Source organism: Cynocephalus volans, chromosome 1, assembly GCF_027409185.1.
Source record: "Cynocephalus volans isolate mCynVol1 chromosome 1, mCynVol1.pri, whole genome shotgun sequence".
In the NCBI taxonomy this organism is placed as follows: domain Eukaryota; kingdom Metazoa; phylum Chordata; class Mammalia; order Dermoptera; family Cynocephalidae; genus Cynocephalus; species Cynocephalus volans.
Genome location: NC_084460.1, coordinates 93,437,745 through 93,462,477, shown reverse-complemented (window position 1 = coordinate 93,462,477; position 24,733 = coordinate 93,437,745). Strand labels below are relative to the sequence as shown.

The following is a 24,733-nucleotide window of genomic DNA, read 5'->3' as shown; positions in this document are numbered from 1 at the left end:
AAAACAATAATATTACTAATTATCCCATGACTATTACTAAAAGTAATCTTGTTATATAGAGTAGAGGGTGTTAAAAAACAATCTGCTCTGGGTGTCAACTATGCTAGGTACACAAGCTGCAAAGGTGGTAAGTCACAGCTGTGATGATACAGCAAGCCATATTTACTTCAAATAGCTTTAAAGCCAAAGCTTTTTAATTCAAAATTCAATTTAATAGTGGAAAATAAAAAGTAAAATAATGTGAATGAAAAATACTACATTTACTCTTGTTGTAACCTTAATTTACAAAGAACCCTAGTTTCTCCAAAAAGTGAGTAAATAGAGTTACAATGAAAATTCTTTGCTTTTTACTGTATATTTGTTTGAGTCCCTTGTATATTATGGATATTAATCCCTTGTCAGATGCATAGTTAGCAAAAATTTTCTCCTGCTCTGTAGGTTGTCATTTCATTGCAGCTCTGTTTACAACAGCCAAGATATGGAACCAACCTGAATGTCCATCAATGGGTGATTGTATAAGGAAACTGTGGTATATATACACCATGGAATACTACTCTGCCATAAAAAAGAATGAAATTCTCCCATTTGCAACAACATGGCTGAGTTTGGAGAAAGTTATGTTGAATGAAATAAGCACAGAAGGATAAATACTGCATGTACTCATTCGTAAGCGGGAGCTAAGAGAGAAGGAAGGAAGGAAAGAAAGCCCACAGTGGTGCGTTGGGCTTGTAGATGAAGAAAACATACCCTGGGATACAACGTGGAGTGGGGGAGGGGAGGAGGGAGGTTGGGAATAATTGAGTGGGTGACACGGGGTACAATCACAATTTGTGGTAATGGGAATGCTGCCAGTATGGATCTGGCCTTCACATCCTGGGCACGAGGGGTGACAATCAGCTTTGTATCTCATGAATTTTCATAACCAATAAAAAAAAAGAAAATTATTTGTGAGATTCCTCAGGATTCCTCTATAACAGTAATCAAATAGGAAGTTATGTACAGGCAGGAGCACTGGCCGTCACTGGGAAACAGTCACCCTGGAGTGCTCTCCAATCCCCCCGCCCCACTTCCTAATTCTACTACTTTATCCTAGTTCAAGCCTATGGCTTCACTGTTGTCATAACTCAGCACCTGGTCTCTTTTCTTCCCTCTTTTCACCGATACCCATCCGCAATGTCAGTGTTTTCTAGCACACAAGAGAGTCTCTCCTATATTCTATAGAACCAAGACCTCCATGGCATGATAAAAAAAAAAAAAAAAGTTTTATTGCCAGCCAAACTACAAGAGCCCTGAGACCTATTCTCCATCCACAGTGGATTACTGCTCACAGACCACAAGAGACATGCTTTCTCTTGCAGTTAGGCTTTTGGCTCTCACAGCTCGTTCATAGTATCCTTCCCCTTATTTCCTTGTCTTTAAATCTGCTCCTTAAGAACCTAACTCATACATTTCCTTTATAGAACCTTTACAATTCACCTAGTAATAATTAATTCCTCCTCCCTTCATTCCCACAGCCTGTTGCTTACTAAGTAAATGTGTTTGTGCTAATTAGCCTCTTTGAGTCCCAGATTCCTAATCTATAAAATGGACATAACAATGATACCAATCTCACAGAATCATGAGGGTTAAATGAGATGTGGCAGTGCTTTGAAACCTATACTGCATTAATGTTTCACTTCTTCTGCCTCTTAATTCTGACTTGCACAAAAGTTAATGCCTGTCTCCCCCAAGGCACAGCCTACCTACCTTATATCTTTTTTCCCTAACCCATATCTCTTTACCAATACTGTGTGTGGCCCATTGGAAGAAATCAATTTTTCAATGAGAAATAAAATGTGATTCCTTAGACTACCAGGTTTCTCAAAATCTAATTACCCAATATAACCCTGACAAATTAAAAACCACTGTTCTTCAATTCAAAGCTTTTTATCTTAACATCTCTCATTTTTTCTCTCTCCCAACCACAAGCTTTAGAAGCACAAAGACCAAAACTGAGGAAGCAGCTTCCTAAAATAATAAAAAGTAAATATGAGGCTGCCAATCAAAATATCCCTAAACTTACCCGCTGGAGTTATCTGTGAAATACAACTAACCCTTTGGCTTTTCCAAATGTTAGGATTAAATCACTATTTCTGCTTTATATTTGATTACTTCTTGAGTTCTATAAATTCTAAATACAGATTGAGAGCAAAATATGTTTGTAATAACAATCATTGACTATCACGAGAATCAAAAGCTAAATCCAGAAAGAAAACTGCCTATCCCCCAAAATGAAAATTAAATCCAGAATCTGAAATTAACCACTTGTCTCAATGTGCAACTGCAACGGGGAGTGAAAGTGTATGACACAGTGCGAGAGCTCCTCCTCCTCTGAGTTAGACAAACAAGTGTTCAAATTCACACGCAAACTCTAACTCGCTATGTGACCTGGAGCAAACTGCTTAATTTCTCCAAATCACAATTCCTCCTTAGCAAACCAGGGATAATCGATACCTCAACAACTGGTGTAATCCCTAAAGTAATGTAACCCAAACACTTAGTCTAACACAGATGTGCTCATAAACTATTACCATTATCAGTGATAATATTTCAGAATGATGTCTAATATGGGTTGAATATTTGTGCCCTCTAAATCTCATCTGGAAGATTGATCCCCAGCATGGCATTTAAAAGTGAGGCTTTTAGGAGTGATTGGATCATGAGGGCCCTGCCCTCATGCATGGATTAATCCATTAATAGTCCACAGATTAATGGGTTACCACGGGTGTGGACTGGTGGCTTTATAAGAAGAGCACATGGAAGCACTCTTGCCATTCTCACCATGTGACACCCTGCATCACTACAGGACTCTATAGAGGCTCCCCACCAAGAAGAAGGCTCTCACTAGATGTGTTCCCTAAACCTTGGACATCCCAGCCTCCCAAACTGTAAGTAATAAATTTCATTTTCTTATAAATTATCCAGTTTCAGGTATTCTGTTATCAGCAATGGAAAACTAATACAATGTTGAAAAATAATTCTCTTGATTGGTGGTTTTGTGTATTTTTAAAAAATAATAATTGCTATTTTACTTTATAAGGTAATTCTTTTATTTTTTTTACCTTTTCAGTTGAAGAATGATATTCAAACAGAAAAGTACGCAAACTGTCGACATGAACACATGTAACCTTTAGCCCGATCAAGAAAAAGAACATTACCAGCATCTCAAAAGCCCCTACTTTGCCCACTTCCAGGTACTACCCCAAATGAAACGACTACCCTAATTTCTTAGAACATACACTAGTTTTGCATGTTTTTGAACTTTATGTAAATGGAACCATTCTGTACATTCTTTCTTGTTTCTGGCTTCTTTTAGTCATCGTTGTTTCTGAGATTCGCCAATATTATTGCATGCTAAGTGGATAGTTTTTAAAGTGACATTTTCGGTTGTATACTCATAAAACTAGTTTTAAACCATAGTTATTTGAAAATATAGTTATAGCTCTATATTACTTATCCTTACCTACTTGGTTAATAAGCAATTAATAAAGTCCAATCAAATGTTAGGTATGTATCAGCATTCTTTTCTTTGACTTTTAGGTAAAGTATTTTAAAAATAAATAATCTGTGGTACCATCTCTTGCTGCTTCTAATATTCAGTACCCAGTACACCGGGACCATCTAAGGGAAGATGAAAGCTCATGAAACAGGAGAATACCACAAGGAAATCCGTATGAACAGTAATTACTGTTTAAGTACATCTGAACTGTCACGAACAATAAGACCTTTGGGTTTTGGGTTTTGTTCTGCCAGGCATAACAAATACCTCCAATGTCACCAGTTTCCAAATTTGACTCTGACATGGGACAGAAGAGACTGGTGACAGATGGGCAAAATTTAGCATGCAGCTTGGACGGTCTATGGGATAGAAGGCTTGTTACCTCTAACTTGCTGCCAAGTCCTGCGTGCTGCTTTATAACAGACACCACTGGGAAACTCTGTAGCCTCAGCCAAAAACACAGACTCGACAAAACCAGATTGCCTCAGATTGGTATTTCTAACATCTCACCCACATCAGGCTCCACTGCAATAATGAAATAGTCACCAGTATGAAACTGAATGTGAAAAAGCATTTGACATATCAGGCTGACTTTTTTTTTTTTTTTTTTTTAGATTTAGGCCAGTGGCTTATTACATATGAAATTTGCCATTTCTAAATCAATTCTTTGGTCTACTGAGGTATTTCAAATTTATTGGTCTTAAGGCCAAATCTTACTCCAAATATCTCATTAGAATCAGCTTTAAAGAACAATATAGATACTTACAGTTGAATATCTAAAATATATTTTGTACGTGTTATTTATTAATGCATCTAAAGTTAAACAGAGAAGCAAATATTTTTTAAAATATTGGGTTACTTACCTATTGAGTCACATATAATTAATAATTAATAACCGACGAATAAATTAACAATACTCCTATGTCCTCGAGGCCTTCCCAGTTAGTTCAAAGCAAGGGAATATGCTGTAAAATGTTTCCTGATTGATATATAAAAATATAGACATTTTAAGTTCAACATTTTGGATTACATATCCTGTCGCCTACCAGTTTGCCTTTATAAGAGTTACTTATGTAGCTAGAATTCTTTCCTACCTCCTGGTTAAGAAACTGTCTTTAGAAAACATAATAAATGGAGCATCAACATGTTTTATCCAGGATGTTTATTAATAATATCTACAATAATGATAGAATAGAACCTCATTTTATAATAAAGCCTTTTATGAATTTAATAACAAATTTTCCACTAGAACAGTTAATCCAGTTCAGACAAGTCAATCTACTGACTGGCTCATCCTTCAGTCATACTCTTTCCTAGCCTTCAAATATTCTCTCTCCTCCAAATTCTACTTATCTATATTATTCGGGAATATGTTCAGTTGCAAGTGACATAAAATATTATTATAACACTTTAAACAAAAATAGCAAAAAAGTTCAGAAGTAGGCAGCTGTACTAATAGGTTCAACTACTAAATGGAGGCATCAGGGACGCAGGTCCTTTCTGTTTATGCCCTGCCTTTCTATTCATCTAAACCAATTATGGCCAGTGAGATCAAAGGAAGTCAGTCATACTGCACTTTACTCTTCCCTCAGTGAAGATGTGAAACCTAGAGGCGTAGCAGCATTTTTTTTTTTTTTTTGCATTTTTATTCTACCAGTGGGTTTTGTTCTTTTTTGTATGCATGGTAGTGATTATCATTTTTTTGGATTCCAGATGCAGGACTCCCTTGAGAATTTCTTGCAGGGCTTGTCGTGTCATGGTGAACTCCCACAATTTTTGTTTGTCTGGGAAATACACTATTTCTCCCTCATTTCTGAAGGATAGCCTTGCTCTGAGGGTATAGAATTATTTGCTGGCAATATTTTTTCTTTTAGTATTTTGAATATATCATCCCGTTTTCTTCTGGCCTGTAGGGTTTCAGCTGAGAAGTCTGCTGTTAATCTGGTGGGGGCTCCCTTATAGGTGACTTGACACTTTGCTCTCACTGCTTTTAGAATTCTCTCTTTGTCTTTGAGTTTTGCCAGTTTGACTATAATGTATCTTGGAAAGGATCTTTTGGGATTAAATTTGTTTGGGGATCTTTGGTCTTCCTGAATCTGAAAGTTTGCATCTCTCCCTAAACCTGGGAAGTTTTCTGTTATTATTTCCTTGAATAAGTTTTCAATGCTTTTTCTTTCTCCTCCCCTTCTGGAATACCAGGATTCAGATATTTGAGTGCCTATGGTTGTCTGCTAGCTGTCTTAGATTTTCTTCATGTTTTTAAATTCTTTTTTTTCTTTTTTGGTCCTCCTGGGTTATTTCAATAAGACGATCTTCAAGATCTGAAATTCTTTCTTCTGCTTGCTCTAGCCTATTGCTCAAACTCTCTGTTGCGTTTTATTATTTCATTGAATGACTCCTTCAGTTCTAGGAGATCTGCTACATTCTTTTTTAAGGTATTAATTTCTTTGTAAATTTCCTCCTTCATATCTTGGATATTTTTTCTTATTTCATTGTGTTCTCTAATTGAGCCTTCTCTTATCTCTTTCAGTTTTCTTAATATTGTTGCTTGTAATTCCTTTTCAGACATTTCAAGGGTTCCCTGTTCTATGCGGTCTGGTACTTGAGCATTACTATATTCCTTTGGTGGTGTCATATCTTCTTGTTTGTTTGTAGTTGTAGTATTTTTTCATTGATGTTTGGTCATCTGCTAGAGTACTGATTTCTTCTATTACTCTGAAGTTAGCTGTGAGGAGAAAGATTTCCTCCTCTATTTGCAGTCTCTGCTGGTGACTCTCCTTGTATCAATGTAGTCGAGCATGCAGTGGGCTGCCTGTAGGGTGGCCCTGGCTGCTACTGTGGTAGTGAACCATTCTTGCAGTGGCAGTAGTTATGGCAGTAGTTGTGGTAGACCACCTTGGCTCTTGCTCAGGCAGTGGATGGGTCTTTTCAGAGCTTGAGTCTTGGCCCCCTGTGGTGTGTAGGACTCCAGTCACCTCAGCTTCTGCTTGGGCTGTGGGCAGGGCCCATGGGGGCTTGAGCCTGGGCCCCCGGTAGATAGTTCACATTTTAGAGAACCCTGGAATTACCTCCACCATCCTAGGTTCTCTCTGAATCCCTAGGGCCAACTAAGATGAAGAATAAATCTTTAAAATGTCTCTTGAGCCTCATGCATTCTTATGCCCACAGCCAGAAGGCAGTTCAAAAGGTCCCTGAAGTTAACTCAGAGTTCAGTGGCAACTAGCCAGTGAATGCTGTTGAATGTTGCTGGTAGCTTCAAGAATCCTCTGGAGATGGCTGGATTGACATGAATCCACCACCTGCTAGAATAATCTAATTATACCTAAAGGTTTCCACTGAAATGGCTTTACTCCAGGTCCCTGTCACTTTCCCTGTGGGTGAAGTCAGCTATCCAGTGACTTTCAAACACTCTCTGCATGTGGCTTTGTAACACATGAAGAAGCTCCTGAAATGCCAGTCCTAGGGGACAAGTGTTTGTGTCACTGAAGCAATACATCATAACCTCTGCACTTTCTGGACCTTTCAGACAATAGCCAAAAGCTACAAAGGCCACAATTAAATTATTCTTGCTACTCAAAAGCTGATATTTCCAAAGAGAAGTATATGTGTGTTATGTGTGTTGGGAAAGTGATGGGGATGAATTTGCACTATAGTAGCTCCTGCGAAGCCTGTCCTATGAATAAAAAGCTTTCAGTTTCTGAGGTCTGAAAATCTGGTAACATGCACAGCATATGGATTTAAATAGGAAAAAAAGTTAAAGTGTGGCATTTCTTTTAACCAACAATTTTACAGCTGGAAGAAATACTTTCCAGTCTTAGATGGCATAATGTGACAATCCAAGCAACCAAGCTTAAGGTTTGTAAATTCACCACTTTTCTTCTGCTACCAAATTCCAAGATTTATTAAACATCTCTTCTCACACTACTCTGGGATTTATGAGCAAACCAGATATGACCTTTAAAAATGGTCAAAGCATCTGGATTATTTCAACTGATTTTCCTACTGGTGGTTTTTTAGTTCCCTGTTATATTTCTATTTTCTATCTGACTCCACACACAAAATATGGGGGTGAGGGGGTCTGAAGGATGTGTATATTTCTAATTTTTATTACATTAAGAAATGTTTAATTAAAAGCACCTGACCCATAAGTGTTGGTGCATTACCATTACTATACTAGATATCAAAATGTTCCTTTATACCAAGCTGCTAAATTAACTTCACTAGTCCTGATTTCAATTCATATTTCTCAATCTCTATCTCTCTCAAAAATGCTCTTTCATACCCCAGCAGCTGTTTTAAGAGAATAACACCATTCTGGCCCAAACTCAGATCATTAAGATCAAAGATATAGAAAGGGAAGTATGACTTTGGCCCAACGTTATAACTTTTAATGACACACGCTCAGGGTTTTTTATCTCAAGATCTCAAAGGGAATCTTCTTAATGGGGTTCCATAATCATAACAAGTCCAGGAGAATGCAAAAGAGTCCCAGGGCACTGTGGGGAGGTTTAGCTCAAAGTCATAAGGACATCATTGACTTAGAAAAGACGGGACAACATTATAACTTTGGGAGAGAAGCACCTCCCTCTGGAACAGAGACGCATTTACTGGACCTACTAAAAATCGATATGTAATCCTAGCTCATCTGTTTTTCCTAGTCCCACATGTTCTGAAAATAAAATAGGAAAAGTAATGCTAACTGTGCCAGTTAGTACTTGGGATTCTGCTATGAATAAGTAAAAATATGATTGTATCACATTTTGTGAAATCACTATAATGCAACATGTTCATGTATTTGTGTCATGGTAAGAAATACAGAATTAGAAAATTATGGAAAAATACTAGTGAGTAGGCAAATCTGGATAGTGGTCTCTGTTCGACCATTTACTAATGTTGCCCTGGGCAAGACTTTGTTTTTTGTCCTGTGTCATAATGACAGATGACCTTGTATCCTTTTCACTTGTTCATCCAGTCAATCATTTGTGCATCCATTCAGCAGATACATGGTAGAGCTGCCGAGTTCAGAATTGTGCTGAGCAGTGAGGATACCAGACATAAGATGGTTCTACTGTGCTATGGTCCTCTGCCAGCAAAGAATCTCAGTGTTGTTCTGGACAAGAACGTAACCAGAATAGACAAAAAATACATTTATTTTGTCATCATCACTGTTGGAAAATAACAAGTGTAGTTGACCTAATTTGGGAATATTTAGGAATATATTTTCAGATAGATAAATTACCCATATTTATACTGCCTGAATAATAATGACTAATACCTATTTTGAGCTTGTTATATTTTGAACACATCTGTTTAAGTGCCTCACATGCATTATCTCATTTAGTCCTTGTAACACTTTATAAAGTAAGCAGTATTTTTTATCCCCATTTTGTGGATTACTCCACAGAGATAAATTCAAAGAGATATGGTTGCTGACCTAAGTGGAAAAGATTCACGCCTAGGCCTGTCTGACTCTGAAGCCTAGTTTCTTGAACTTGTATATAAAACAGTTTCAAACTTGCTGCATTTCTCAGCAAAACCCACTCCACTAATTTGCACATACCATGTTAGCATTCAAACCATAGATTTAGAAGGCACAGAATTGCAGAATTGAAAGAGATTCTACGAATTGTTTAGTCCAATCCATTCATTTATAGTTAAAACATAGGCCTTGAAATTAGGGTAAAAATGTAGATTGAATGAAAAAGCTGAAAAGAGTAAGGAAAAAAGCTGAATAGGAAAAAGGAATTGAGGAGTCTTGTATCATCCATCTTTGGCTTCCTAGTACTTAATACAATCTGTGGCAAATAGTGAAAACTCAATATATGTTTGGTCAATTGGATTACATTACATGTTATAGGTTTTTAAACTAGAGTCTCTCATAGGTCAGGGGAGGCATGGGACACTTTCATTTGCTCATGTCTTATGATATATTAAAAATGAAGAAATAACAAGACTGTGATATATTTTAAATGTTCAATCCTGTTAGTTGATCTTTGTAATTATCCCTATGACTTCATTTGGATACACTGCCTAAAGTATGGGCCAATGCCTGACAATTCAATACTGTGAGATACTACCTCTTGTAAGCGTTACAACAACTCCATGGACTCGGTATGTTATTATTCCCCATTACAAAGAAACAAAGAGTTTAGACAACTTCTACTATGTTCACTAATTTGAAAGTGAGGCAACACTTTACATTCTATCTCCTTAGACTTTTTTTTTATATAAATACTAATGAGGTTGGAACCTTTGACTTTTAAAAGTCTAAAAGAAGGCTAATATAAAGTTTTTTTAAAATTAGCTAATACAAAAAACACCCTAATTTCAGAGACATTAAATCATTATATCACCATTATAGTAAACCAATAGAATTTGAAGTAAAAATTAAAACAAAAATTTTCTCCCCTGGAGTGTTCTACTGAGTTCACCAATTGTAATAAACATATTTAGAGACACCGTAAGTATCATCCTTTTAAAATACACTTAGCAGAAATAGTACTAAAGTGTGTGGATGCTTAGAGATTCCTCACATGTTGATTACCCAGATGCATGTTAGATTTTACAGGAATTAGATTTGATATTATCTCCTTATTATGCAAAACCATGGAAAACATTTAATTAAAACTTAATTAAAATCTCCATGATGCTTCAACCCCATGGAGTCCATTTTTCAACAACAAGCAGCAAAGAAATCCTCCAGGAAAAACTGTTTTTGAAAAATGGTGTATAGGAACTCGGTTTTCTCAGTATCTATACTTTTCTAACAAATCCTGCATCTTCACAAATAATTTTTTTCATTTGCATGAGCCTATAAAGTGACAGACTAATGCTAAAGCAGTGATCATAAATTATAAATATACAGGTTTAGATTTACCGATACTTCATTTTTTTCTAGGGCTTTTACATATCATTTCAGAACATGAGAAAATTTGTATGTATTATGTCTGCCACATAGTAGGTTCCCAGAATTTGTTAGTAAAATTAATGCATATTAGACATGTATATATGAAAAACTCTAAGACCCCGATACAATGTTTCAACCAAAATATTTATGTTAACATATGTGAACTATTAGTTGTCACTGTGATTAGAATAACACTGTTTATATAAAAATACTTTATATAAAAGAATATGTTATAGTAAAAAAATTGGTCTACCTGGAGGAGAAAATCTTCAAATGTAGCCTTATCTTCTAATTTCTAAGAAGACGACAGTCCATTCTTCCCACATAGTTTTAACCCACATTATAAAACAAGAGCTCATAACAAAAGCATTCATACTTAGCAATAAAAACAAATGACTGCCAATACATGCAACATCATGAATGAACCTCAGAAAACAGTATACTGAAGGAAAGAAGCCAGACACAATAGAGGGCATACTTTATGATGCCATTTATATGAAGTTCTGGAACAGGCGTAACTAAGCTCTGCTGAAAGAAATCAGAACAGTAGTTGCCTGGATGGTGGTAGGGGTTCAATTCAGAAAATGAGGGAAAGAGACAGGAGAAACCCTATGGTGATGGCATGGTCTACTCATGTATTTTGATAGGGAGGTAGGTTATAAAGGTGTATGCAGTTTTCGAAATTTACTGAACTGTACATTCACGATCTGTCCATTTTACTGTATGTAAATCATACTTCACGTTTTAAAAAATTAATAAGAATATGTACCAGACATAATACATCTTAAGGACATTAGTTTTCCAAATGTGATGTTGCTGTTGTACAGAGTTTTAGGAACTCTTCTTTTGGAATTGCATTCAGAGACTACAATACATTTCTATGATATCTGTACCAGAAAATCTTCTAAGGGTGAAATTAACTTTTGGAAATACTCAGCACTGTTCAGGTCGAGTCTGTACATTACAAGAGATGAAGCTGGAAAAGAATATTTTTGCTTGTCATGCTGGAGTAGTGACTAATTTAATAAGATTGATTTTTCTCACAAACTGATTACTTGCATACAAACACAAACACAGTAACTGACAAACTGATTGGTATGGTAAATCCAATTTAAGCATTCCAAAAACTTCTTGGTTAAATGTGGACTCCCTGAAATAAGTGTCAAACCCTTCCAATGTCACTACTTTAAAGGGAGCAACTGTAATCACATGTGAAAGGATAGTAGAGTGTAATTGTACTGATAAGGTAATTATACGTATTTTGTGATGCACACACATACACATCATTATGGTTTAAAATAAGATCTATGCTAGAAGAGAAATTCCTCATTTTGTCTTCATTATATAATGTCTGTAAGACACTATATAATGTAAGATAGTCTCAGATAAAATTTTAATTTGCAATTATGCTCAAATTTAATCCCTAGTAACAGGAAAGCATTCTTCTTTCTTTACTAAATTTTATTTACCATCTAATGTTTATAATGCACTAATTACCTTTGTCTCCTTATTGCTCCTTCCCACTAAGAAGGCAACAGGATAGGACAAATCTTTAACTCACCACGTGGGATAGAAGTCTCTACTCTCATACTCTTATTTTATTCTGTTATTGGGATGAATAACACAGATTCTCCTAATACACAACCCATGTTAAGAAAATAAAGAAAGCAACTGCCAGAATGACTAGAGTCCATCCCTCAAAAAGAATAAAGTAAACTTAAACAGATTATACACAGAGATAAATCGTTTGGCTAAGTAGATCTATGCAACCTGAGATTACTGCTTTATGATAATTTCTTATTGGCCAAAAAAGACCTCAAATTTAAGAAGTTAGTTTTGTGTAGTAAGCTCTCTGTTTGAAGTTCTTTCTAGTTCTTCATCAAATGCACTGAAACCCAAGCCAGCGTTCTAGTGTCTCTCTCCTAAGATGAAAGGTTTGAACTAGATGTCCTCCAAAGTCCCTGCCAATGCTGTCATCATATTTTTCTGCAAATCTATTTTATAGAAGTGAGATAGTAATTTGAAACCAATTAGATGTGCTGCAGTTATTGTCTTAAATGGGTGACACACAATGTGACCCCATAAGTTAATGAAAATGCACATGAGTAACCTTGAGTGCTTCCTTCACAAAATCACCATTGTCTGCACAGAGAACTTCAGAGAATGGGTAAATGATTCTAGGGATTTCAAAAGAACTTCAGGATAATTCTGTTAAGTGAGATATTATATCTCTTATTTAAAATGTATATAGCATTTCACAATCATTAACTATACCACTAATAGTTTCATTAGATGTTGATTAACATCTTCAGGCCCGTCCGCCCGCGGAGACCCCGCGCACTCCCCCGCGTCTGGCGTTGCGCCCATTGCGCTCTGCAGGCAGCCGCTGGCCGAGCCTGCGGCAGGGGTCCTGGCGTTCAGTGCGGGCCTCGGCGGGGCCCAGCGCCTCCTCAGCCCGGGAGGATGCGGCCCAGGAGCTGAGCGGGGCCCCCGCGCCGGCCCCCACGGCCCCGGCTTCCAGGTCTGCCGCCGCCGCCCCGCCCCAGAGAGACGTGACTTCCAAGTGGCATTCCGTCTGGATTCCCTACAGTGTCTTCGATGTTGAGGGCAGGAACCGGAGGCAGCAGACGCATGACCGGCGCGGGCCCTGCTGGAGCAGAAGCAGAAGAAGCACCAGGAGCCCCTGATGGTGCAGGCCGATGCAGATGGGCGGCCCCGGAGCCGGCGGGCTGGGCAGTCAGAGGAGCAGGCCCCCCGGGCGGAGTCCTACCTCAGCAGCAGTGGCAACACCAGCCACCGAGGCACCCGCGCCAGCAACTCTGGCAGAAGACGAGTCTGAGGCCCGAGGCCGAGGCCCGGTGGAGATCCTGACTGTGGGCCAGTCAGACCACGCGCAGGACTCGGGGGGACGGCAGCTGGTGGGGGCGCACAGCCCAGCGGGCAGGCCCTCCGTGGCATGGTGCAGAGGAAGGGCATCTCCAGCAGCATGAGCTTGGAAGAGGAAGAGAAGGACCAGGACGAGAAGAGTTCTAGCTCCTCCCAGCCGAACAGCAACACCCGCCCCAGCTCCGCTGCTGGCAGGAAGTCGTTCAGGGGGGCAACCTCAGCTCCCAGTCCAACTGCCCCAGAGCCACTGGTGGATGCTGAGGTCCAGGATCTTGAGGAGTTTGCACTGAGCCCAGGCCCCCAGGGTATCACCATCAAATGCGGGATCACACGGGACAAGAAGGGGATGGACCGGGGCATGTTCCCCATCTACTTCCTGCACCTGGACTGCAATGATAGGAAGAAGATGTTCCTCCTCGCAGGAAGGAAGAGAAAGACGAGTAAAACTTCCAGTTACCTCATCTCTGTGGACCCAACAGGCTTGTCTGGAGGAGGGGACAGCTACATCGGGAAACTGTGGCCCAACCTGATGGGCACCAAGTTTACTGTTTATGTCAATGGAGTCAACCCTCAGAAGTCCTCTGCTTTGGAAAGTGGAACCTTGCATCAGGAGCTGGCAGCTGTGTGCTACGAGACAAATGTGTCAGGTTTCAAGGGACCTCGGAAGATAAGTGTGATTGTCCGTGGCATGAACATGGTTCATATGAGTCTCTATCCGCCCCGGTAATGATATGAGACACTGTAGCGCTCTGGCAGAATAAGGACACAGAGAATATCATCGAGCTGCAAAACAAGTCACTTGTCTGGAAGGATGACACACAGTCCTACCAACTCGACTTCCATGGGCGCGTCACACAGACCTATGGAAGAACTTCCAGATCATCCATGGCAACGACCCAGACTCTATTGTGATGCAGTTTGGCCGGGTAGCAGAGAATGTGTTCACCATGGATTACAACTACCCACTGTGGCTGTGTGCACTGCAGGCCTTTGCCATTGCCCTGTCCATCTTTGACAGCTAGCTGGCCTGTGAGTAGAGGCCTCCTTGTGCCCTTTGGGGTTGCCCAGCCTGGAGTGGAGCTTGCCTGCCTGTGGAGACAGCCCTGCCTACCCTCCGTACATAGGCCTCCTGCCAGATGAAGCTTTGGTCCTCAGGGGACTCCCTGGCCCAGCCAGCCAGGAACTGGCTTCTCTGCCTGTACTGCTGAAGTAGGGAGGGGAGTGGGTGGGTGTGAAGGGACAAGAGTAATTCTGTGCCCCAAGATCAATGCACACCCCCTCTCTAGGGTTAGTATTGTGCTACAGTTGTGTTTGCCAAGCTGAGCAACCTCTTCATCTGGGAAGGCCGCAGAGGCATAGAGGCACAGGAAGCACAGTGCAGAGCTGCTGTGGCCCAGCCGTCCATTCGGCCCAGGAGTTAGATGATAACAGGTGCCCCAACAGGTAGGGGCACAGTGAGCAAGTACATGTGTATGTAAGCGTGTGTGTAGGGCACATCAACTTTATGTAGCAAAGGGCTTCATGGCCGAACTTGGCTGGCCCTTACAAACACAGAAAGCCCTCCAACTTCAGAAGGCCCCAGCCAGGCATGAGAGAAGTGAGTGCGTCGAGGGGACAGGTGAGAGGCAAGACCTTGCCAGGATTGCAGGGGCCTGGCTATCTGTGGCTATGGGAATCAGCTGGTAGCCTAGGGTTCTAGCTCATTTGATTTCTCCAGGTTTGCTCTGTGCTCACATAGGCAGTGGGAATCTGGCTCTCAAAGCCAAATGTCTAGTGGACAGGGCCTGCAGGACACAAGCTCAGCATGCAAGAGGTGCATGAACAGGCTCCCTGGATCAGGGCTGTACTGGGAGCACTGTCAACTTCCCTAGGAGCTCACTGCTGAGCAGTCCCAGCACAACCCCCAGGAAACGTAGATGGAGCCCAGGTCACCAGCCCCAGACTGCACACAGCTAGGCATGCCTGAGGCTCTTGCTGGCTACACTCTATTCTCAAGCCATGGTATGCTCTGGGAAGACTCTCTTCTCTCTCTGCAAAGACCCAACTCTGAGTGCTCTTGACTGTGTTTCACCTCCCACTGCTATAAGCCAAGTCATGGTTGATGAGGGCTTCTGTGTGTGGTTCTTCTTGGGAGGGAATGAGACAGGATGAGGAGAGAAGGGAATATTTTAGAACCACAGGAGATCAGAGGTGGTAGAACCCTTAGGGGATCAGCTAGTACAATCTCATCCCTTTAGGTGAATCACATGCAGAAAATGGGACTCACCCTGGGTCACCTGGCTGGTTAATGGCAGAGTTCAGAACCTCAAGTTCCTTTAATTTTTTTCTTCCCTTGTCCTCCAAGAAATTGGTATCTTTGGCCTTCTGGGGCCTATTCTGCTTGCCCTCCCCTCTTCCCTTGATTCTAGAGACTCAGAATTGATGTATAAGATTGAAAGCATTTCAGTAGGAAATTAGGCAGTTCTCTGCTGAAATTTGTCTGGCCTTTTTCAAGTCAGTCTGATCAGGATTGGCCTTTGCTTGGCCCTTCCTTGTGGGCTGCTCAGCCGTGAGCAGGCCTTAGCAAGGCTGCTGCACATTTTTCTGCATAGGTGTGATAGAGTGAGCACGAGTGTTCTGGGGCTGATCCTGATCCCTCTCCCACTGCCACTTTTCCTTGGATGGCACCATCCACCCTGCAGGCCTGGGAAATCTAAGCTTTTGCCCACTTGTCATTTACCTTGGCAAAGACCTCTTGTCCAGATGGACATCAGAAATCAGTAGGAAGCAAGCTGGAGTTGTACCTTGTTTTAGAGTAAATATGGTTGCAAAGCCTAAGTAGAAATTGACTTTTTTAAAGAGATAAAAGTTCTACTTTAAACACAATAGTGAGGCCCTATAGGTGGAGTTGTTTTGACGTAAGCAGAAGAATTATTAGATTATTTCTTTGTAATCTAGGTTTCCCTATGTCGAATGCTTAAATCATGGCACACCTGTTCTAGCAGGATCTGTTCATACATGTCTGTGAGAGGCTCCTCCAATGGAAGACTCTTGGCCTCTGCTTTCTCTTTTAGCATACAGAAGAGGGAGTTGACCAGATATTTTGGTAGAGTCAGGAAACGTGGGCTGAGCTTTCTAGCCTGGGTATGGAGAAGGGTAGCCTCAGCAACAAAACTCTCTGTTGGGCATTGAGTGGTAAGCAAAAGCAGATGAGTCACCTGCTTGAGACCCAGCCATACAAGGTCTGCTCGTAAGACTCCACTTCAGGTGATACTGGTTTTCCTTGGCCACTGGCCCCGTGTCCATTAGCCCAAGGACTCACCAAGCTTTCAGGGTCCCTGGAGACCACCTGGGTTCTGCCTCTCCCATAGTAAGAGTTCTTGCCCATCATACCCTCTACCCAGATGGTCTTTGACTGGTCAGGGAATGAGTGATGGAATGAGCAGTCTCCTAAGAGTGTTGGGAAGCTGGGACCTTCGACAGCTCCTCTGTAACTCCTCCTGGGGCCACACCCCAAAACTCTACCCCCTCTGCCTCCAAAAAGTTCTTTTGCAGAGCAGTGAAGTTCTCTTCCACAGATCTTCTCCAAGTCTAGCTTTTCTTTCCTTATGGCTCCAAGGTGCTCTGTGTCTGTCTGTCCATCTGTGTATGTGTCTGCATATCTCTGTGTGTATCTGGCAGAAAGGGCAATTAGCAATCAACTGATGGTTCTTATACGATCATATTGCTAAGGATGAGTAGGAAAGGAGTAAGGATGTAGTTCCAATCACCTATGGATTCTGTACATTCATTTCATGCTCTTTGAACAGAAAGTATACCTGGGAAAGAAGTGACCGGCTCTTTCTCCCAAAGTTCTGAGTGGGAGGACATCATCCAAGAAAGTTGTTAGTTTTTCAGTTCCCATTCTGCATTACCTGAAGAAATCGGTGTATCACATGCATGCTTTTGGATGAATTTGAACATATTCTAGTGAATGTGCCTTAAAACTCACAACATTCATTCAGAGGAAGTAAGTAAGGTCCAGGCCCATGGCAAGGACAGGTATTGGAAGCCAGGGAATGTTATAACGACAGGCTAGAAGAGAACTTTTGGTGCCTGCATCCTTCAGTTGACAGGTAGGGCAACAAAATTTAGAAGTAGTTTTTTTTCATTCTGAAAATAGCAAGACATTTACCTCTAAGTGAACTTACCATTTAGACATAATTCTAAATTTAATAAGCAGTGGGGGGTTTCAAAGGAAAAGGGTCATGTTTTGCTCATAATGGGAGTCTGCAGTGAGGGAGATGCTAGGATGCCATGTTCATCACTCTGTTATGCAAGCACAAATTCCATCTGTAGGTGGACTTCCTGGTTTTCCCTTACCGCAGTAAAACTGGCCTTCCCCTCCCTATAATTCCTTTCCCTCACTGTGACATCCCTTTCTGACCTCAGGATGCGAGGTGGCACTCACAACACACTTTTTCAGAGTGCTGAAGGAGTTTTCCTTGTGGTGCCCAGCACTATGACTGGGGCCCTACACTGCTCGGAGCCCTGGCTTGTAGGCCTGTAGCAGCCACCAGGCCAAAAGATGGGCTCTTGTTTGAGTTTATGGCTACCTGTACTTATATACCTCCAGTCTGCAATTTTTTGTCATCTCAGGATGTAGGGGGAGGGGCAGAACAGAAGTATTGGGACAGGTTTGGTTTTTTTATTTTTCCAGCCAAGTGGAGAGGCAAGTTGGTCTTACAGAAAGCACTACTGTACTTATTAGCTACGTGATTTTGAGCAAACCATGAATCTCTAGATCTATTTTCTTAACTACAAAATGAAGACGCTGGACTATCACAGCTTGCCATAGGATTCAGAGTGACTGAAAGTTAATCCTTGCTTTCATCACTACCTTTTCTAGCACATCACTGTGACATTTTTTCTTTCCTAAGAAAGACATCACACCCCTCTCCTCTGTTCTGCTGTTCCTTCCTCCCCCATTAAGGTCCAGGCAGAGCCGGAGATGAGGCTGAGATCCAGAGTTTCTAGAGGGCAACTCAGAATGGCTTAGGAAGGGAAGCCTGATTCTGTCCTCTTTAATCCTGTATTTGGTGACAAAGGGAACTTAGTCAGGATGGGTGACATTTCTCTTGCTGGGAACACACATTTAGCCAGTTTTCATAATGCCTAGAATGTGTATATCTATTTGCACAAGATTGTCTTTTCCTGTTTTGGAGTGGTCAGACATTTTATTTTTGTTCAAAATTATCTGGAGTTTTAGACAAACTTGCAAAACTGTGCTTTTATTAAGTGACTTTTTGAATAAACTCTGGTATTCTGGAAAAAAAAATCTTCAGATAGATAATAGGAAAGTACTGAGTACTGTTGTAAAGATCAGAATTCTTCATTGCTGGTCTGCTTCTGTCCACTTGGTTCCAATTTTATTTTCAAGCAGAATCTCCATTCCTGGTTGCTCATCTCTTAGTGTCTACGTATTATCTTGTTCATATTTCTATAGAAAGTCATCTCAGAAAGATAAAATTCATACTATTTTTACAATCCTTCAGGGAGAGTCCACAAACTGCCCTAATAATTCATTCTAAAATGTAACCACTCTCATTGTCAAGAAATGATTTTTTATGTCAAACTTAAATTCTGTCACCCAACAGCCTCCTCTTAATGGGGTTAAACAATCCCAGACTGCTTTTTCTGTGGGTCTTCTTTTCTAAAATGTCCTGTAGTAGCATCCTATTTTAATCTTTGTGATTACTCTTCGAGATCTTTAAGACTAGAAACCATATTCTAGTGAGTATCTAGTCCAGGGGTTTGTAAACTACAACCCACAAGCCAAATCTGCCTGTTTTTCTAAATAAAGTTTTATTGGAACACAGCCATGATCATTCATGTACGTATTTGTGTATTGTCTAAGGTAGCTTATGTGCTTCCAGTGGAGACCATATGGACTACAAAGCAAAAAATATTTACTATCCAGCTCCTTAATAGAAAAAAATTTTGAACCCCTAACCTTAACAATGAAATTACTTAAAATGCAAAATTACTTCACTTTTCATTTTACTTGTGAACAAACAGGGCCCAAGAAGTTTTATCATATGCTTTCCAACATTTTCAGACACTCTCTTTCTACTCTAACCTGGGATCTATTGAGCTTGTTAAAAAGTAACATCCTACAATATTGTGGATGGCAAATGCATAAGGATATCACACAAGATGTGCAGTACAAGTTGGCACTCAGTTGCCAGCATCAACTCCAAGCAGGAAAACCTTTTTCAGTAAAAAGTGTTAAAGCTTCCTCCATAATCGGGGTACACATAGAAACATGGAAAGCCTTAACTTTCTCAGTAAAGGCACACCAAGGCCAGGCATTCCTAGTATCATGTCACCTCCCTATGATCCAATCTATTCTCTTTACCTACCTGAAGGGTGTACGAGGGTACTTCAAAAAGTTTGTGGGAAGATTTGTATTATCTATTAATTCTATTTTTCCACAAACTTTTTGAAGTATCCTTGTATTGTACATATCCAAGGACATTATATCAAATGCTTCCAGCACAGGAAAGCCATATACATGAGTGGAACAGGCTGGTGTGAGGCTATAGGGCATGGTGGGGCCTGTGGAGAAACTAAGCACACATGGCTGCCAAAATGAATTAGCACTTCTCTGCTCCAAATGGCTGCTGTGCAGGAATGTGGGCCCAGAGTAGACAGGTCTTCTGATTTTTTCAAGGAAAACTGAAAATCGAGATTCAATTTTCTCAATACACTCTGAGTGCTAACACCGTAAGAACCAAAAAACCTCATCTGTGTCTACCTAAGGTTGCAAAAATCTTTAGTATGTACTTGTCAATTGAGATATGTCTATTGACGAGATCTGACCTTGATTAAATCTACTATTTTAGAAATGAAGAAACTGAGGCTTGGAAAGATTAAATTATTAGTCTGAAATTGCACTGGGTGTACCTATAATAGGGTTACAATTCTAGTACTGTGCTACTTTCAACATACCACTCCACAAATACTTCTTAATACACAGGGATTCAAGGGACCCAGTGAGAATCTAATAAAAGCTAAGGACCCTTACAGAGCAAAATATACATAAATGAAAACATACAAAAAATTGACTTATAATCTCAAGGATGTCATATACTCATGAAGCTTATCCATGCACCTCCCCTCCTCAGGGGTACATGAACACCAGGTTTACTACTTTTTGATTCTTCAGTATGAAGAATCCATAATACTCCAATTATATCACATAAAAAACAATTTAAATCCTTATAACATTCTAGATAGGCTTCATTACTACTCCCATGCATTTATTTGACCATTATATCATCTCATTATACAAGAGCAATTTGTCAGACAGAACATGTTCACAAACTCAAAACAGTGGTTTTGTAACATTCTTTGCTACCATTTGAAATGATCAGTTCTTTAGTTCAAATAAATATAGTCTCTTTTAGAATGAATTATGATTTTACTTCAAACGTTCGAAAAGATGTAAAGAAAATCTTTCCCTTCATGGACACACGGATTTGCATTTATTTTCTTAAGTATCTTGATAAGCAGCTTCCTCCAGGTGAAGTAAGCACCTCTCCCTTGCTCTCAGAACAACTTGTACATTGCCCTTATTGCCCTGTTTTAGGATTCTCTGCTTATGTATCTCTCCAACTATACTGTTAGTTATTTAAGATGGGAAAGTAACCTAATTAAACTCTAAGCACATTGCCTGCCACATAATAAGCACTCTGTTAATGCTGGATGAGTTCACCTGTCCTCACAAGACATTTCACTAAGGCTGGGTTAGGTTGAGGGCTCCATTTAAAAAACTATATCAAGATATAATCAAGATAATAGTAACATTTTGGTATTTTGTATTTTGTCTCTTTTATAACTTTAAATTTTTTATAAAGGAAATAAGAGGTAAATGATGATTAATTTTGAAAACATTGCTCCATAGAAGGAGTGTTGGGAATTAGCATTGAAAGAAGTGGGTGTCTGGTAGAACATAAATTAATCATGAAAGAAAATTTCTATTATCATTTATCTTGCTCAAGTTTCTCAACTTCCCTAATGACGGCAAATAGATAGATAACACACAAAGCATTTTGTCTGAATGTTATTTCAGACAAGAGAACCAATTGACTACTTATTCTAAATTTTGCAAATTATCTTACATTATATAGAATAAAGAATATGTATATAAAGGAAATTATAACAAATGAGAAAATCAAATAAAATTTAGATAAAATTTTAAAAATACAAATTTTGTTCAATCTACGGTCTTCTCAGTATGAAAATAATAAACACGGTTTTATATATTTTCCTGAATTTGCTTGTTAGAAAAGTTTACTTTTAAGGCAAGTTTTATAAAAAGCTGAGGCAAAAAAATTTAGAGAAAACAACGCATGGATTACTGGAAAATTTGATGTAATTATTAAGCATCTATATTATACAAAGCACTATGCTATAAGGAATATAAACACAGTGCCTTCCTACATGGGGAAGGCAAAGAAAGATAGAAATCCACAAGAGCCACCTTAGAAGGCCTAACATTGGGCAAATCTGGGATAATTTGAGCATCAAAATAAATAGAGAATAAAGGATTATAACACAGTGAATGAGTACCCATTGGTCCACGGTAATACAAATAAATAAACAAATGAGAAAAGTTTTTCCTTACAATAGAAATCCAACTAATAAATGTAGAAGAAATAATTAAATTAGAAAAATCAGCATTTGGCAAGAATTATCAATAGACCCTAAAATCAGTAGGTAAAAGCTTGAGAAGAAGCAGATGATTTCCATTGTCTCAAAATATCTCCCTACTAGATACTTACTAATTACAAAAGGAAAAATAATAACCTCACAGATACAACCTTAACCAAGTGATAAAGTCAACATTTCCAGAAATGGATTGACCTCCTGTGTCCCCTGATATGATGCACTAAGTATACATCATCATTTTTGTTATCCTCTTGCCAAAAGCACATAACCTCAATCCATTCATAAGGAGTTATCAGCCAAACTCAAAATGAGGGACATTCTACAAAATAATGGCCCATATTATTAAAAAATGTCAATACATTAAAATACAAAGAAACACTTTCTTTACAGATTAACATGGGAGCATTCCATATTACAGAGTCCAAAAAGAAAACAGACTACAATACAGGATGTGAAATTTTCTTTTGCTATAAAGGACATTTGGCCAATTGGCAAAATCTGAATAATAGATTATAGTATTACATACATGTTAATTTTCTGGTTTTGAAAATTATTTCTTTAGTTATGTAAAATAATTAATTTGTTCTTAAGAAATATCCACTGAAATGCTTAGGGGCATCAGGCCTGCAACCGACTCTTAATAGTTAATAATATTAAATAAAACATATAAATACATACATATGCATGTCAAACACACACACCGGAAGGTACCTCAAAAAGTTTGTGGAAACCTTCATATATCTTTTAAATCTATTTTTTCATGAACTTCTCAAGGTGCCCTTGTGTGTACATGTATGTGTGTGTGTATCTGTGTGTGAGTGTATGTGCATGCACATACATCTGCTTATGTTTTAATCAGTGGTCCCCTTTGATCCTAACCTGATTTGAAGAAAAACATACAAAAACTTTCTTATTTACCTTACCTCCTTTTTGTTAGTAATTTAGAAGTAATGGGCAAAGAAAAAGTAGAGCAATTTAACCATAACTCAAACCAACAATTTTGGGTCTACAGTACTATAGTTAATCCCATTACTATAGGCAGATAGTACATTTGGTTTGTATCAAACCTTCCACATTTTCTATTCTAACTCACAGCTCCTTTTCCACAAGAAAAACAAAATCTATATGCCATATGGTTTAATATAAATATATAAATATTTTAAACCAATTTACAAAGGCAAGAACATTTATCCCTCACCCTACCAGTCACTTTAAAAAAAGCAAAACAGCAAACAATAAAACAGCAAATGTAGGATACAAGTGTACTTCAAAAGTTCATGGAAAAATGGGATTAGAAGATAATACAAATCTTTCCATGAACGTTTTGAAGACCCCACATATATTGACCATTTTGATAGCATGCAAACCCCACTCCATCCCCAATTTCCAATAAATGCTGTGGTCTCCCTTTGGAGAAAATTGTCCATTTGGTATAGTCTTGGCAGTAGGACCCACCTTGTACTGTTGTCTCCCACTAAGGGCAGAAAGGGACAGAGATTTTCATTATGTACTCCCTGGTATGTAATGGAAAACTGGTACTATCAGGCACTTGCTTCTGGCAGTTTGAATCATGAAGATAGAAGAAATTTCTGGAGGCCAGATTGCTTTTGCAGCAATAGCCATGCACAAACCAGACTTCTGCTACTGATTATGGTTCCTGCTTCCCCCCAGAGCTGTCTGGTTTCTGCAGATTTTCTATATCAGACTTTCTACCTTCCCATCAATTTATGTGGCCCTCTTCTCCCCCACTAGCATCCCAGTGAAATCCTTCTGGGCTTAAAATAACCAGGCAGATACTGTTGCTTGGAACCATGAATTCCAACTGACAAAAAAGTTACTAGAATTTCTAAAATCTCAATTTAAAATAAGTTTCTGCTAACTCTACTAATAGGAACCCAATAGGGGTCTGTTTACATATGAGCAAATCTCTTTGGGGCATTTGCAAGTGTGGAGAGAAGATTGGCTTCACATTTGGGCATGGCCTTGCTGGCTATTTAGAGATAGGCTTCCATACAGATTAATTCCTACAAGAGGCAATTAAAAGCTAACTTCTTTTGATGTGCTGGAAGTTGAGATAAAGATGAAAAACTACCCTACTCTCACTAAATTTGCTAAAACATTTTAATTGAACATGTGCCTGTTTCCAGGGACTGTCCACCTGGTAGAGGCTTGCTTTACCTGGAAAAGTGCAATCACTGTTGGCAACCTACATACTATCTCAAAAATATCATCCACCAACACTTCCTCTAAAAATAAAATTTCTTCCTTTAGGGGCTATTTTTTTCTGAAAAGTCTTTGTTTTCACAAAGCAAGTGGAATTCATATCATACTAAAAATATTAGCCAGTATTTCTTTATACATGTAGATTGAAAAGTAATTGAAAATGCTGCTAATTAAAAGGAAAGTTATTTTCCCTTTAGCTGCAAATAACGTCAAAGTATGTTCAATGATTAGCAAGTGCAGTAATTGCCAGCCTGTTGTGATGGTAAAGCAGGAACATCACATCAGTGCTACAAAAGTTATAACCTGTTCAGTGTACTATTTCATTATAATTATGTTGCAAGAAAAATGGTTCTCTATACCCAATATACATTTAAAGAGCTCACAATTTTTTTAAAAAAGAAATTACATTTCGGAGATTTTCTTTTCTAAAATACTAATCTGCGTAAGTCAACCCCCGTATAATTTTTAATGACTCACCACTGGCCAAA

General features: G+C 39.2%; 1 protein-coding gene and 1 pseudogene across 1 annotated transcript in view; one reads left to right on the top strand and one right to left on the bottom strand.

Moving 5' to 3' along the window:
• The window catches only part of LOC134382919 (EGF-like and EMI domain-containing protein 1), a 572,482-nt gene that overhangs the window by 432,349 nt on the left and 115,400 nt on the right, over positions 1-24,733 (bottom strand).
• LOC134385874 (tubby protein homolog) lies at positions 12,541-14,368 on the top strand (annotated as a pseudogene).